At 40.4% G+C, this 14,643-nt stretch overlaps 1 pseudogene; it reads left to right on the forward strand.

The window, feature by feature from the left end:
• The first annotated feature begins 9,967 nt into the window (after window positions 1–9,967).
• On the forward strand, window positions 9,968–10,403 carry LOC138992605 (ubiquitin-conjugating enzyme E2 D3 pseudogene; annotated as a pseudogene).
• Window positions 10,404–14,643: the final 4,240 nt, after the last annotated feature.

Here is a 14,643-nt window from a genome sequence, read left to right on the forward strand (position 1 = left end):
ACCTTCCTGGTGCTTCGGGCTTGCACTAACCCGAAATCATGACTCACTAGACACCATTTTATCTCATTTTTCAAAAAATGTTTTTGTTCTGGAGAGGCTGTTCGGTCAAAGAGATGAGACAATTCATCTCTGTTACTTTTCCCAGGTTTCAAAGATAACCTAGAATCATGGGTTTCTATTTTGCCAAGGAGGCTCCTGAGTATAGTAAACTTTTTGTTATCTCATCTGGTCAAATGATAGAGGTGTTATTGGGGAGTGAAGAAATCAATTGAGTTATTACATCCACCCTGTATAGAAGATTACCGCTCTTCAAAGAAATAGAATATAGAAAAATAAATCTAAAAATAGATTAAAGAATAGGTCATCACTCTTTGATAATTTAGATGCCATTTCTGAATCTTAGGGAGCTTCAAGGCCATCATCACCATCTTGAATTATGGCACACAAAAAACTTCTTACTGATAACCTTGAGTTTCAACAATCTGCTTGGAAACTTTCTGGTGGGAAACCAGAGGTTACATTTGGAATCAAATAGTGCTGAGGACAGCCCACACAAGTATTTTTTAAATCCGTAATGTAGCTGAAGAAAAGTACTAACAAGTCTTAAGACTGTCACTATAATTGTTCATATTATTCTAATGTTTCTGTCAAGAAAGTGTGCTTCAAATAGGCAAAATGAAACACCAGAAACAGGTCTCCTGCATCTGGTGGCAGAATCAGGCACCTGCGTTTAGTGTCTTTTGTGGCAGAGCCAGGCTGGTGGAAGAGATAGATTCTCATGAGACTGAAACACTTGGTCCTAGAGAAGAGAGAAAAGGACCAAGAGCAGGGGTTATAGCCAATGGTCTTAAAGAGTCACAGCTGCCAGGATAATGCAAGCTCCATGGCAGGTGATTTCCTCGGTTTTGCTCATGCCTGTATTCCCAGACTCTACAGTGGTGTCTAGGATATAGCAGGTGCTCAAAAAATAGTTTTGAATGAATGAAGGCGGTAGTGGTAGGGGTAGAGAAAAACTGGGGAAGATGAAGTGAGATGCAAGAAATTTATAAGGATTCCGCTTGCACCACAGTGGAGGATAAATGCTAGGAAGTAGAGTCTTGTTGATAAAGTGTCAAATAACAGAGAGATGCTGTAACAGTGTAGGCACATAGGAAACTTAGCCATGAAGGTCTAATCTTCAAGTGAACCAGGCAGATAATGCACACTATTTTCTAAAGATCAGGGAATGGACTCAGGTATCAAGGATAATGAAGTCTATATAACTGAAGCGTCCTCCCATTGAAAAGATGAGAGCCAACAATGATAAACCTGTGTCATTCTAGATTGTTGAAGACGGGGTCAGTATCATGCCCTTCTACATCGAGGCAAGTAGAAGGGAGCATATATATGAAAGTTAAAATGCACGAATTAAGACAGTGTTACTTAAAGAGCCACAGAAACAGCTCCCTCTGGGTGCATCAGAGCTGGAGAATTCTCCTGAAAGATAGGCAGCTAGCCCCTATTAACTGTGAAAGTCTGGCCAAAGGGCCAAGTATCATATAGCTCAATGTGGTATTTTACAACCAATTTTAGACACAATCCACCTCTTTAAAACCCTATAGAGCATCTAACTTCATGAGCCTGAGATTATGTTGTAAAAACTAATGACCTTGACAATATGCGATCACAAAGCCTTGGACTGCCACTAAAATTTCAACTAGAGGAGGAAATGTGCACCATGCCCCAAGTCTTCCTTAAAATGGCCCCGTGGCCATCAGGCCATGGAGCAAACCACAAAAGCTGACTCTTTTCTCTTATTGAAGCTGGAGAGAGGAGCACTAGGCTCTGGCTCAGACAGAGGTGTCTTGGTGTCAAACATAGGGAGGGCAACACATTTCCTCAGGATGCAGGAAGGAGTCAAGGAGGATGGGATCTAAAGAAGATCCTTGGGAAAGAGGACGCTTGGTGCACATCAGAAGATGCTGTCAGTCTGCAGAGACTCGGGGAAGAGATCGTAGGAATATGTGAAGCAACAGAAAATAGGTCAGAGAGAGAGCGTGTAAGATCTCTAATTAAAGGACGGGAGGCAGCGCCTGGAACAAGTCCCCAGACCAAAAGGGAAGCTGCTTGTTTTCACAGAAAGCTTTTCATTTGCGCTTGGGCAAGGAGAGACGTGTTGAAGTTGCCAAAGTTATTTATTCCAAGTCAAGAAAGTAGTCACAATTTTCTTCTCTTAGGAGCTGCGTAAGTGGAGGGGAGAAACGTGAAGGAAATGACATAGGAATTCGGATTTTACCCCAGTCACACCCATACAGCTGAGTTAGCCATTTATTAGCTAACATAACATTTGGTATTTCTGTGGGGCGATCCATCGTTTTTTAATCATAATCGACATGTTAGTACAACACTCACCTTTGTGTTCTTAATCCCCAAGCATTTTCTAATTCAGCAGAAAGAAGCTTAATAATAATAAAAATCTTCTAATAGGAAAGATTATCAGGCTGCCATATTATTTCTTTGAAGAATATTATTCTGGAAAACTACAATGTAGAATATGAAAATGCACTAATTGGATTTGTCATAGAAATGTTCTTTCTTTTAAGATCCAGGATAAAGCAGCAAATGCTTTCAAAGCTGACATTTAATCCATGAATTCAAATCATTTCCAAGATTTATGATCCATTAGAAAGACAGTTTCAATTTCCCTTGCCCTTGTGAGAGCCTAATGCATAGCTGGCGGAAAATGCATTTACACTGCATGCGTTCCATGACAACAATATCATTTATTGATAAGGCTTTCCAAGTTTTAAAAAAATGATGTTAAAAAAATGATAGTGCTAGATATGTTCACTTTGATTTGTTTATATGTAAGTAGCAGACAGATGCTTCACTCTGGTAAAGTTTCCTGAAATGTAGCAGGATAACAGATGTAATAAGTAACGGCCTGCTAAAGCTTAGGACAAATCTCCCACAATAATTATAATAATCTTCAATAGATGGAGATATCTAAAGAGAGATGAGATGTCCATGAATAAATATAGACTCAGCTACAGATAAAGGTAAAAGTATAGATATAAATGGGATAAAGACTCAAAGATGATAAAGGATGGTAACAAACTCATAATAGGGTATGACCAACCTAGTTTTTTGTGTATTTTTAATATGTTTTTATTGGTGTATTTTTATAGGCAGGGAGGGAGAAAGAGAGAAACATCACACACTTGCCATCTGGGGACCAAACCTGGATCTGTGCCCTGATCAGAAATTGAACCAGAGACCTTTTGGTGCACAGGACGATGATCAACAAACAGCCACATCAGCCAGAGCTGGTCAACCTAGTTTTAATCCTTCCCCACACCCCGCTTCTACTATTCACCCTTCATTCTAAGCAGGGTGATTCTGCCTGTTAAAAATACCAGCAAAATTTATTGGATCCCAAGCCAAAGTTCTCAGAGCACATTCACCTGCCTCAAGTCCCAAAGTCAGTATCAGTGGATGCAATACCCATGAAAGCAGGTGCTCCTCTTCTCCAGCAATTCAGGTTCTCAACATATGCTTACTAAACTGTGCATATATCAATAACTGTACTAGAAGTGGAGCTATGGGAGTGCACAAGACAGTCCTGACTTTGAGGAGCATAACTTCCTTTGACTATAAATCAGTACATTCTATGTTAGCGGGTAAGTTAATATATCTGTGGTTAATTAGAGGAAAAGAAATGTTCTTCTTAGAAACAAGTTGATGCTGACCTCATTAGGAGTTATAGAACTCAATTTCATACAGAAAAATTATACAGTGCTGGGATGTCAATTTCTTCACTATACGTATGATAAACAGGAATTCCAAAGAGAAAAATTATTTCCCCAAGGACATAATCTAACTGTCAGAGCTGTGTCTGCCCCAGCCTGTATATAAATCAGCAAAACAGAAAGTAAAAGCTTATTGGCTAATGCCAACTCCTTAATTCTGTCTACCACCACCCAGAGGTGTCACCCAACAATTGTACTAGTTATCTATTGTTATGTAACAGACTACTCCAAACTTAGCAATTTAGAACAACAAATGTTGATAATTTTACTGTTTCTGGTGGTCAGTAATCTAAGAATTGCATAGTTGGGTGATTTGGGCTCAGGGTCTCTCAGGTATCAGCTACATAATCTAAGGCTTGACTGAGTCTAGAGCAGTGGTTCTCAACCTTCCTAATGCCGCGACCCCTTAATACAGTTCCTCATGTTGTGGTGACCCCCAACCATAACATTATTTTCATTGCTACTTCATAAATGTAATTTTGCTACTGTTATGAATCATAATGTAAATATCTGATATGCAGGATGTATTTTCATTGTTACAAATTGAACATAATTAAAGCATAGTGATTAATCACAAAAACAATATGTAATTATATATGTGTTTTCCGATGGTCTTAGGCAACCCCTGTGAAACGGTCGTTCAATCCCAAGGGGTCGCGACCCACAGGTTGAGAACTGCTGGTCTAGAGGATCCTACCTCATTCACATGGCTGTTAAGGGATGCTTCCTCCTGTGGATCTATGGGGCTGCTCATGGCATGGCTTTCCCCAGAGCAAGTAATGAGGGAGGGAGGGAGGGAGGGAGGGAGGGAGGGAGGAAGAGAGAGAGAGAGAGAGAGAGAGAGAGAGAGAGAGAGAGAGAGAGACTGTACTCTTTTATAACTTAATCTTGGAAGTGGCATACCATCATTTCTACCATAGGCCACTGGTTACACAGACCAACCCTGGTACAATGAGGAGACTATAAAAGGGTGTGAATACCAGGCAGGGATCCATGGAGGCCACCTTGGAAACTGACTACCGCAACAGACATCTCAAAGCCCTGGGGCCTTGCTCGTACCTGAGAAGATGCATCACTTTCAGCAAATCATACCTTTCTGATCCATAGATGACCCAGAACTCTTCCTGAGGAATACTTTCCACACTTTCCCAGATCCAACCTGACTGCCTTACAGTTGAAATAATAAGAACAACCTCAGTTCTGGATGCTTTGTTCATATGTTCACGCAATACTTTTTTTAGGAACCATTACATGCTAGGAAGTGACTTGGGAGCTGGGAATACAATTGTAAAGAAGGTGTCATGTCTGCCCTAAAGCTATTTGACAAAAAGAGATAGAGAAGAAAACTGGAGGGGGAGGGAGAGGGGCAGAAGAAAAGGGGAAAGAAGATCAAAGAAATAGTGAGGGAGAGGAAGAAAGATGTGAGGAAGGCAGGGAGAGGGAGAGGAAAGGAGATAGAAACCAACACTGAAGGGAAATAAATGCAATCCTGGAGTTGTCTGCTTGTGATGTCCTGCATTAAAATTCGTCTACTGAAGTTTTACAAGGAAAAATATGGGAAGATGTTCGCTTAACACATAAATCCATATGTTCAATGTACAGTGCATTGACTACATTTAGAAATTTTGCCCAAATGTACGCTTTTCTTACTATGCAAGATACACCTCAAATCAAAGGTTCTCGGGTCTTTGAGTAAAGAAACTGGTAAAAGCATTGGACCCTCTTTCATGAAGAAAATGAGGAGACAGGCGCACGCGTGCACACACACACACACACACACACACACATTTCTGGAGTCCCGGTGCCTAAAGTTAAGAACTCCTGATCTTAAAATTATTACAAAGTAACATTATAAATAATTCTCCTTGTTAGCTGTCTTTGTGGCTATTCAGGACTGACACTAGTACACGCCTTGCTGGATCCTCAGGAAATGATGATGTCTAGCCAGGAATAGGCAGAAGATTAGGGTATTTTGCAATTTAGGATATTTTGCTAACCTAACAGTTTCCAGCCTGAATGCAAAAATCCATCTTGGAAGGCAAAGGCATCTTGTTGAAAGACAAGCTCAGGTCAAAGCTAATCAATCTAGATGTAAGAGCCATTTAGTCTAATTCTTTCATTTTACAGATGGGAAAACTGAAGACCTGGTAGCTGACCAGGCCGCTAATGCAATACAGCTAAACACTCAGAATTTATGTAACCATGGTCCAGACGGCAGGAGGCTTATCCCCAGGGATCAGGATCACGCTTGGTAAATTGAGGTTAAACGCTCCAATCCAGAAGGAGAGCACTAACTGGAGCTAGATTAGCTACAGATGCCTCAGTCCAGCAGGCTGGAGGGTGGATCTTGGATCAACCAAAGTAGAGGAACTAAGACCAGGCAGACAGTCTTTGGGGTGTGTCCTAGCAGACATTTCTATGATCTTCATTTAACAGTCTGGGTTTCCTCCCCTCCGGAAGACACCTTGACACGTCTATTCTGCACTACAGTGCTTTTCTATTATACCTGCAGGCAAAAGGAAGCTTGGATTTGAATGCCAAATTCTCCCTTGGAAATATAATTGAATGTCTCCAATATGCATAAAATCCTGGTCCGCTGCCATTTCAGTCTGGCATGTATGCCTGGAAAACAGCAAATGCTATCAAAGTCAGGTGAGTAAATGGCTGCTATTGCTATCCCATTGCTGAGAGGTTAGAGCTGACTTACAGAGCACTGTCCAGGCTTTGCCAGACCTGCAGTGCCTAGTTACATAGAATCACCCCCTGAAAACACAAACTGCTGCTCCAGCAGCTGTAAACTGATGCTAAAGGGAGCTGTGAGCAAATATCAGGTCACTTTCCAAAAGCTTGGAATGAAAGCTCCTAAGTCTAAACTAGATGTAGAATGCCTGGTGCTCCACCAGAACTGGGAGGAGTGCTCACCTTTTCCCCATTCCTCCTTAATCCTTCATGGGCTTAAAAAAGGTAAAACTAAAAAGACTCGAAGATTGCAAATTCATTCATCAGCTTCTAAGCCCAATCACAAATTTTTGAACAAATTATTCTCAAATGTCCCCAGGTATAGATTCTCAAAATAAACACCAAATAGTATTTTCCCTTTCAGTTGAACTCTGTCTGCTACCTTGATCTCTGCAGCATTTTGCTTTCTGGAATTCCCAAAGAGCTTTTTTCAAATGTCAGAGACCGTGCTGTGTGACAGGAAGGACCACACTGGGCTGACCTGTTGAGAGCACCACAATTTTAAACTTTGCTTTGTTCTTTGAGTTGAAAAAAATATGCAGCAAGTCATTTAGATTTTATTTGAATAAAAAATGAGCATAGCCCTAGCTGGTTTAGCTCAGTGGTTAGAGTGACAGTCTGAGGACTGAAGGTTCTGGGTTTGATTCTAGTCAAGGGCATGTAACTCGGTTGCTGGCTAGATCCCCCACGCCATTTAGGGCCCCTGCAGGAGGCAACCAATCCATGCGTCTCTCCCTCTCCTTTCTGCTCTTTCTAAAAATCAATGGAAAGATATCTTCGGGTGAGGATTAACAAAAAAATAAAATAGACATTTTTTAAAAAGAAGTAAGTATGACAGACTTTTTGGGAATGGACTCAGGAATATGCCATGTGATGCTACCTCAAAATCTACACTAATAAAATTCAAAGATGCTAATTGACCGTACCTATACTATGCCCAAGCCACGCCCACCAGCCAATCAGAGTGACTATATGCAAATTAACCCAACCAAGATGGCGGCCGGCAGCCACGGAGCTGGAGCAAGCAGGAGGCTTGGTTGCCCGGGTGATGGAAGAAGCCAAGCTTCCCGCCTGCCCTGAGCCAGCTGTGGCCTCCGCTAATGGCAACAAAGTTTCAATTATAGAAGACAAATAAATCCCAGATACCTGCTTCCAGCCAGCCTCCACTGGGAGCTTGGATGGCTGGAGGCCGTGGCCAGCCTGCAAACAGCCATCAGCCCCTCACCCAGGCTGGTCAGGCACCCCAGTGGGGACCCCCACCCTGAAGGGGCTCTGGCCAGCCTGCAAACTGCCATCAGCCACTCACTCAGACAGGCCAAGCACCCCAGCAGGACCCCCCCACCCTGAATGGGGTGTGGTCAGCCTGGAAATGGCCCTCAGCCCCTCACCCAGGCTGGCCAGGCACCCCAGTGGGGACCCCCACACTGAAGGTGCTGTGGCCAGCCTGCAAACAGCCATCAGCCCCTCACCCAGGCTGGCCAGGCACTCCTATATAATAAAAGGGTAATATGCAAATTGACCCTAATAGCAGAACAACTGGGAATGACTGGTCACTATGACACACACTGACCACCAGGGGACAGATGCTCAATACAGGAGCTGCCCCCTGGTGGTCAGTGTGCTCCCACAGGGTGAGCTCTGCTCAGCCACCAGCCAGGCTGACGGCTACCAGTACAGCGGCACTGGTGGGAGCCTCTCCCGCCTCCTCAGCAGTGCTAAGGATGTCCGACTGCAGCCTAGGCCCAATTCCCCTGGGAGCGGGCCTAAGCCAGCAGGTGGTCATCCCCCGAAGGGTCCCAGACTGCGAGAGGGCACAGGCCGGGCTGAGGGACCCCCTACCCCACCCGAGTACACAAATTTTTGTGCACCGGGCCTCTAGTTTATGTATATAAAAGCCTAATATTAAAAGTGTCCCCTCAGGAGTTTGATCGCTCGCTATGATGTACGCTGACCACCAGGGGGTGGCATGGAATGAAGGAAGGCCCTGGCAGGCAGCCAGCAGCTGGGGAAGGGAGGCCCCAGCTGGCAGCCAGCAGCCACTAGGGACCCTACCCATGGATGAATTTCATGCACTGGGCCTCTAGTAAATAAATAAATAAATATGGTGAACTGTTTTCAACATGAGAAATGGAGCATTTCTATAGATTATGTTAGTTGGAGGAGGAAACTCCCAAAATTTCACTAGACATAGTCCATAACTGACAAAATGGAGAAGAGATAAACTTAATTCACTGAAATATAAAGTGAATGTCACTGTCCTCATTTTTGTTGCTGTTCATAGCATTCTATTTTATGAATCTACTACAATTGATTTATCCAGTTCTTTCTAGTTTGGAGCAACTGTGAATAATCTAACTGTAAATATTACTGACAGGAGTCCTGATTCACATGTGCCTCAGAGTTTCTGTGTTACACAGGCAAGGGAGGAACTGCTGAGGTCTTGCCCCACATTGTGCCAGGGGGTTTTCAAAAATGGTTGCACTATAAATTTTGCTCCCAACCTGCAGTGTATGAAAATCCTTACTGCTATTCACTTTCACCAACAAAAAATGTCACATTTCTAAAGTTTTTCAAATCTGGCAGGTAAATGGTGGTATTGTTTAGTGTTTTTTTTCTTTTATTTGCATATTTCTGATTACTAGTGAGGCTGTGCACTTTTAATATAATTTTGGCCATTTAAGTGTCCTCCTTTTTGAAATCTCTGTTCAATTATTTTTCCAATTGTTCTGTTAGGAATATATAGTTTACCTGTTAACTTATATCTACCCTAAAACCCCATGAATGAATTTCATAATAATATTAAGCAAAAGCAGCAAGATACAAAAGAATATAAATGGATATTTCCACTTACATAAAGTTCAAAATCAGGCAAAACAGGAAGACATAGATGGCAGAATATTTTAAAAAGTAAAGAAATAATTACAACACAATTCAAGAGAGGTTTCCTCTGACTGTAAATAGATTATTTGGAAGAAATAAATTCTGTTTCCTGAGCTGTCATGGTTTCTAAAATTTGGTCAATAAACACACAGTGATCAGGCTCTTGAACACTGGAAACTAGTCAAATAAAAAATAATCCTGTTTCGAAAATAAAAAGAATCTCTATATAACTTCATGTGTAGATCAATAGCAAAAATAAAACACATAAAAAGGGTGATGGCAGGTAGTGGTAAAAAAAATTCCAATATTAAACAACTTTTTATTTTTGTACTTTAAAATACATACTCAAGCATATCATTTACACATTTACTTGAAAATACTTACAAGCATTAATAATGTGTGCTTTTCTCTCCCCATAATTCAGTGGGAGGGCAGGGAAAGGTAAAGGAGATTTGGAATATCTGACTTGAACTTCAGGCATATAGATTAGTCTGTCTTTAGAAGATAATATAAGGTCATCTCTAGGGCAACCACTGAGAAAACTATTTTCAAAAATTCTAATGTCCCATTGGCAAGCCACAGTTATGGGACCTGATGACAGCCCATATAAAGGCAGCGTATTCTTTTTGACAATTCATTTTCCTACAGCCTACCCCCTCACACCACCCAAGGTTGAATTTACAAGAATTTATCATCCAAATATCAACAGTAATGGCAGCATTTGTCTCAATAGTCTAAGATCACAGTGGTCTCCTGCTTTAACTATTTCTAAAGTTCTTCTATCTATTTGTTCACTGCTATGTAATCCAAACCCAGATGACCCCTAGTAACCAGAGATCGCCAAGGATCTGTAAAACAGACAGAAATAAGTATGACAGAATATCTTGGGAATGGACTCAGAAGTATGCCATGTGGTGCTACTTCAAAATAAGAATAACTGCCCTAGCTGGTTTTTATCGGTGGTTAGAGCGTCAGCCTGAAGGGTCGTGGGTTTGATTCCAGTCAAGGGCATGTAGGTCAGTTGCAGGCTCGATCCCCAGCCCAGTCAGGGTATATGCAGGAAGCAACCAGTTGATGTGTCTTTCTCACATCAATATTTCTCTCTCTCTCTCTGTCTCTCTCTCTCTCCCCCTTCCATTCTTTCTCTCTTTCTCTCTAAAAAAAAAAAAAAAAATCCTTGAGTGAGGATAAATAAGAATAGCCTGTATTATAGCTGGAATAAACTTTGAATTACTGTTCTTTTTTCTTTTTCTTTCCAGCTGTTCTCCTATTAGTCCTCACCTATTTTAAATTAATTTTTTTATCTCCCTCCATTCATCCACATGCTCATCTGAAAAACTTAACTTCTTCCCACTTTAAACAATAACTGCTTTTAGAAACTATAAAGTAGGTATAAGAGTACAGTTGCTCAAGATTCAGAATTTTCTTTTAAGCAGAGCATGTATATTATGTGGCCAATGTCTTCACTCTAACTCAGTTATGATACTAAAACCATTCCTCACTGCTCTAACATGCTGAAAAAATCATCAGGGGGAGGAAGATGGATGCTCTGTTGTCCCATCAAAGGAAGCAGCATTATTCTAGCAGCATCCATTCTTGTTTAAGCCTTTCACTGTTAGAGATCTGAGGTTCCATGGTATACTTTATGCTCATAACCAATGTGGCTGGAGAATTGGTATTGAATTTATAGCATCAACAGAACAGAAAATGTGATGTATTTTGTGCATGTCACTAAAGGAATGACCTGTTCTTGTTCCACAGAGAATGGAAATTGGAAGTCAAACACACTTTGTATTCCAAAATAGGGTCTCAAACGGTTTGAAATTTTTTACTTAAATTGTTAGGCATCTTAGAGCTATTAGTTAATCTATCTTCCAATAAACTATTTAACATAGCACTGAATCAGTGATGCAAGTTGTCAATGGATGAGTGATTAACTTACAGCTCTGCTAGTAATTGATTTGATTTTCTTTAATAAAGTTGCATAAGCCAAAATAAATTCTATAAAGATATATACTAAAAACACTAACGTAGAGCAAAATGTAACACAGAAAAATGTTAAAGTAACCCACAGGTAAGGTAGAAAAGGGGAAAGAGAGAAACATAAAACTAAACAAACAAAACAAATAAAGTGACAGACTTGACTTAAATCCTAACATATCAAAAATTACATTAAATATAAAGAGTTTAAATACATCAATTAAAACAGAAATCATCAAAATTTTGTAATGACCCTACTATATGCTATCTACAGGAAACTCATTTGAAATATACTAATACAGTTGCAAATATATATACAATGGAAACACCAATAAAAAAAAAAAAGCTGCTTAGCTATACTAATATCAGATGAAGTGATCTTTAGAGAAAAGAAAATTACCAGATACAGAGAAGGATGCTACATAATAATGAAAGAGTCAATCTACCAAGAAAAAATAACAGCCCAGATGGTGTAGCCCAGTGGTTGAGCATTCACTCATGCACCAAGGAGTCGCTAGTTCAATTCCTGGTCAGGGCACATGTTGGGATTGCAGACTCAATCCCCAGTGGGTGGTGATCAATGTTTCTCTCTCATCAATGTTTCTATTTCTCTCTCCCTTTCCCCTCTCCCTTTCTCTCTCTCTCTAAAAAAAATCAATGAAAACATTTTTTAAAATAAGACACAACAATCCTTACAATAACAGAGCTCAACAACAAGATGAAAAGGATGAGGAGCAGTTAATGTTCATGTTGGGGGCAGCTAATGTATGCAGCTAATATGTGCTAGACCCTGTCTCAAACATTCCACATCCATATCTCATCTAATTTTTACCCAAAGAAAAATAATTGCCAAGTGTACATTGCTATCTCCATTCTGCATATGAGGAAATTAAAACTCTAAAGAAGTTAAGCATCTACCACAAGGTCACACAGTTAAGTCTCAGGCCAAGTTCTTTTCACTCTTAATTCTACCTCCTTTAAACACTTTTAGAAAATAAGCAGTGTGATTATCACATATAATACTGCAGTTCAGTATCTCTTCTTCGGCCATAAAGCCTCAGATCAACTTTTAATGGAGAACAAACACTGGATTCTCAATGAGTCACAAGAATAAAGTGACCCTAGAATTCATCAATAGGTACAAGGAGGGAACAAATAGAGTCTGTGGCAATAATCAGCTAATTACGGGAAAGATAAACGTTACATTATGAACACAGTGACCCTGACAGTCAAGACTGCCACAAAAGGTTGGGAAAGCTGGGCACAGCACCACTCCACGGGTGCCACGTACATAGACTGAAAATCTACTGTAGTGTAAATGGCATCACTGGGGTCTCAGTCCACAGCATTCCCTGCGCCATTCATGGCATCTCTGACACTAATTATGCTTTTGAAAGTCATATACTCAAGTCTGCAAAGATGAAAAATGACCATTATAGCATCTGTCTAGACCCTGGACTCTAGAGCCAAAACAATTGTCCGACTCAGTGAGCCTAAACCCTGGCAAGCTGAAAGAGCAGTACCCAGACGGTTGTATTGAATGGGCCAGGAAAAGTGCCCCAAAAGTGTAATGAATCAACAAAAGATTGCAAAACTTTACCTTGCCAAGCAATTGTTTTCTTCTCAAACTGTCATTGTCACCAACATAATTTCCTGAAACAAAATTTATAAACACATTTTTCTTATTTTGCCAAGACTTGGATAATGTAATCATGGATCAATATTGGTCTATAAAAGAGCACCTGCAAACCACTAAGCTAGCAATTCAGGATGGAAGGACCAAAGAGAAAAGGCAGAAAGAGGCCTTTTTCATTTGTATCTCTTCCCCACAACCTTGTCCTCTTCTGCAAAGTCAAAGAGTGCTCATTAGACTTTGAAGATAATATCTAAGACTCATTCAGACATTTGACCCATAAACCATCTGAAAAGCTTCACTTTAATGGCAGCTATCAGCACCAAACCTGCATCGAGTCTTTCCAAGGGTATCATCACCAACACTGTGACATGGAAATGTGGGCTACAACAGACCAAGATTGTCTAGGAGAGTCCAGGACCAAGGATGGCAGCTAAGATGGAAGTTTTCTGTATATTAAGAGTGTACTATAAGCCTACTCTTTTCCATAATACACTATCTGGGGTACTTCGGAGCATTTTAACACATCATAGGTGTTCAAAAACGTTACCTGGGTTCATTACAATTGTTGAATTGACAAAGCGAGGCTACCGAGGTCATTTAAGTAACGAAATACCCAAGATTATCAAGACCTTGCAAGTATAGAGACAGAGCCCAACATTTAAAAAAAAAAAAAGAGGTTGGGGGAGAGATGGAAAAAGGAATGGGGGGGCTATGTAAGTGAATTTGAATGCTGGCCTTGGTTTAGAAGCTGTGTGCTCTCTGATGTGAACTTTTTTTGGCCTGCACGAGCACACATGGTCAACATCGCTTCCTCTGAGAAACCTATCCTCCCCCTTTGACTGTTTCTGATGGCAAGGAGCCATTGCTTCTGACGCTGTTGGTTACATTTGTGCAGTATTTCAGGAAAAAAAAAATTAATCCAGGAGAATTTAAAAAGCGGAAATGCTGAAGTCAGCCTTTTGATTCTGAACTCTGCCACTTACTTAATATGAGATCTTGAGGGAAAAAGTCAACTTCATAAAACTTCCATTTTCAACTTGTGGGAGATAAGAGTAGCATCTACCTCACAAGTTTTTGAAGGTAAACGAGATAATCCATGTTAAAGGCACTTTCTATGCTGAAAGTTTATGTAAATGCTCATTATTGCTACCCTTTGGATAACCCAATTGATCAGGGATTTGGAAGACAATTTCTGAGCTCTGACGTGTGATAGCAACACTGTCCTTTTAAGACTTCAAAGAGGGATGAGAGGGATTTGAAGCTGAACAGAGATAAATACCACAGTAAGAAATTTAAAAACATCATTTCTGATAGAAGGAAAATAAATTGACAGGTTGTGTTAATCTCTATTAGTGCTATCTATTAATTAATATTATATTTTCATTAAAAAGTCAGAGTTTTCATGGCAAAGAAAACACTATTCATTCCTTTTGTTTAATTTCCACTGCCATGTGAAGAGCAATTCATTTCAAGTATAAAAAAGTTCTGACAGACCCTAGGAAAGAATGGTACATTCATTACCACCTGATGTAATACTTCCAGTGAACAGCTTCCTTCTATCTTGTAATAATCATAGAGAATTGGTAGGATTCTCCACCATGCACTGGGGTAAATTGAAAG

Source organism: Myotis yumanensis, unplaced genomic scaffold (assembly GCF_028538775.1).
Source record: "Myotis yumanensis isolate MYYU_CA2020_CCGP unplaced genomic scaffold, mMyoYum1.0.hap1 SCAF_14, whole genome shotgun sequence".
Taxonomy (NCBI): Eukaryota; Metazoa; Chordata; class Mammalia; order Chiroptera; family Vespertilionidae; genus Myotis; species Myotis yumanensis.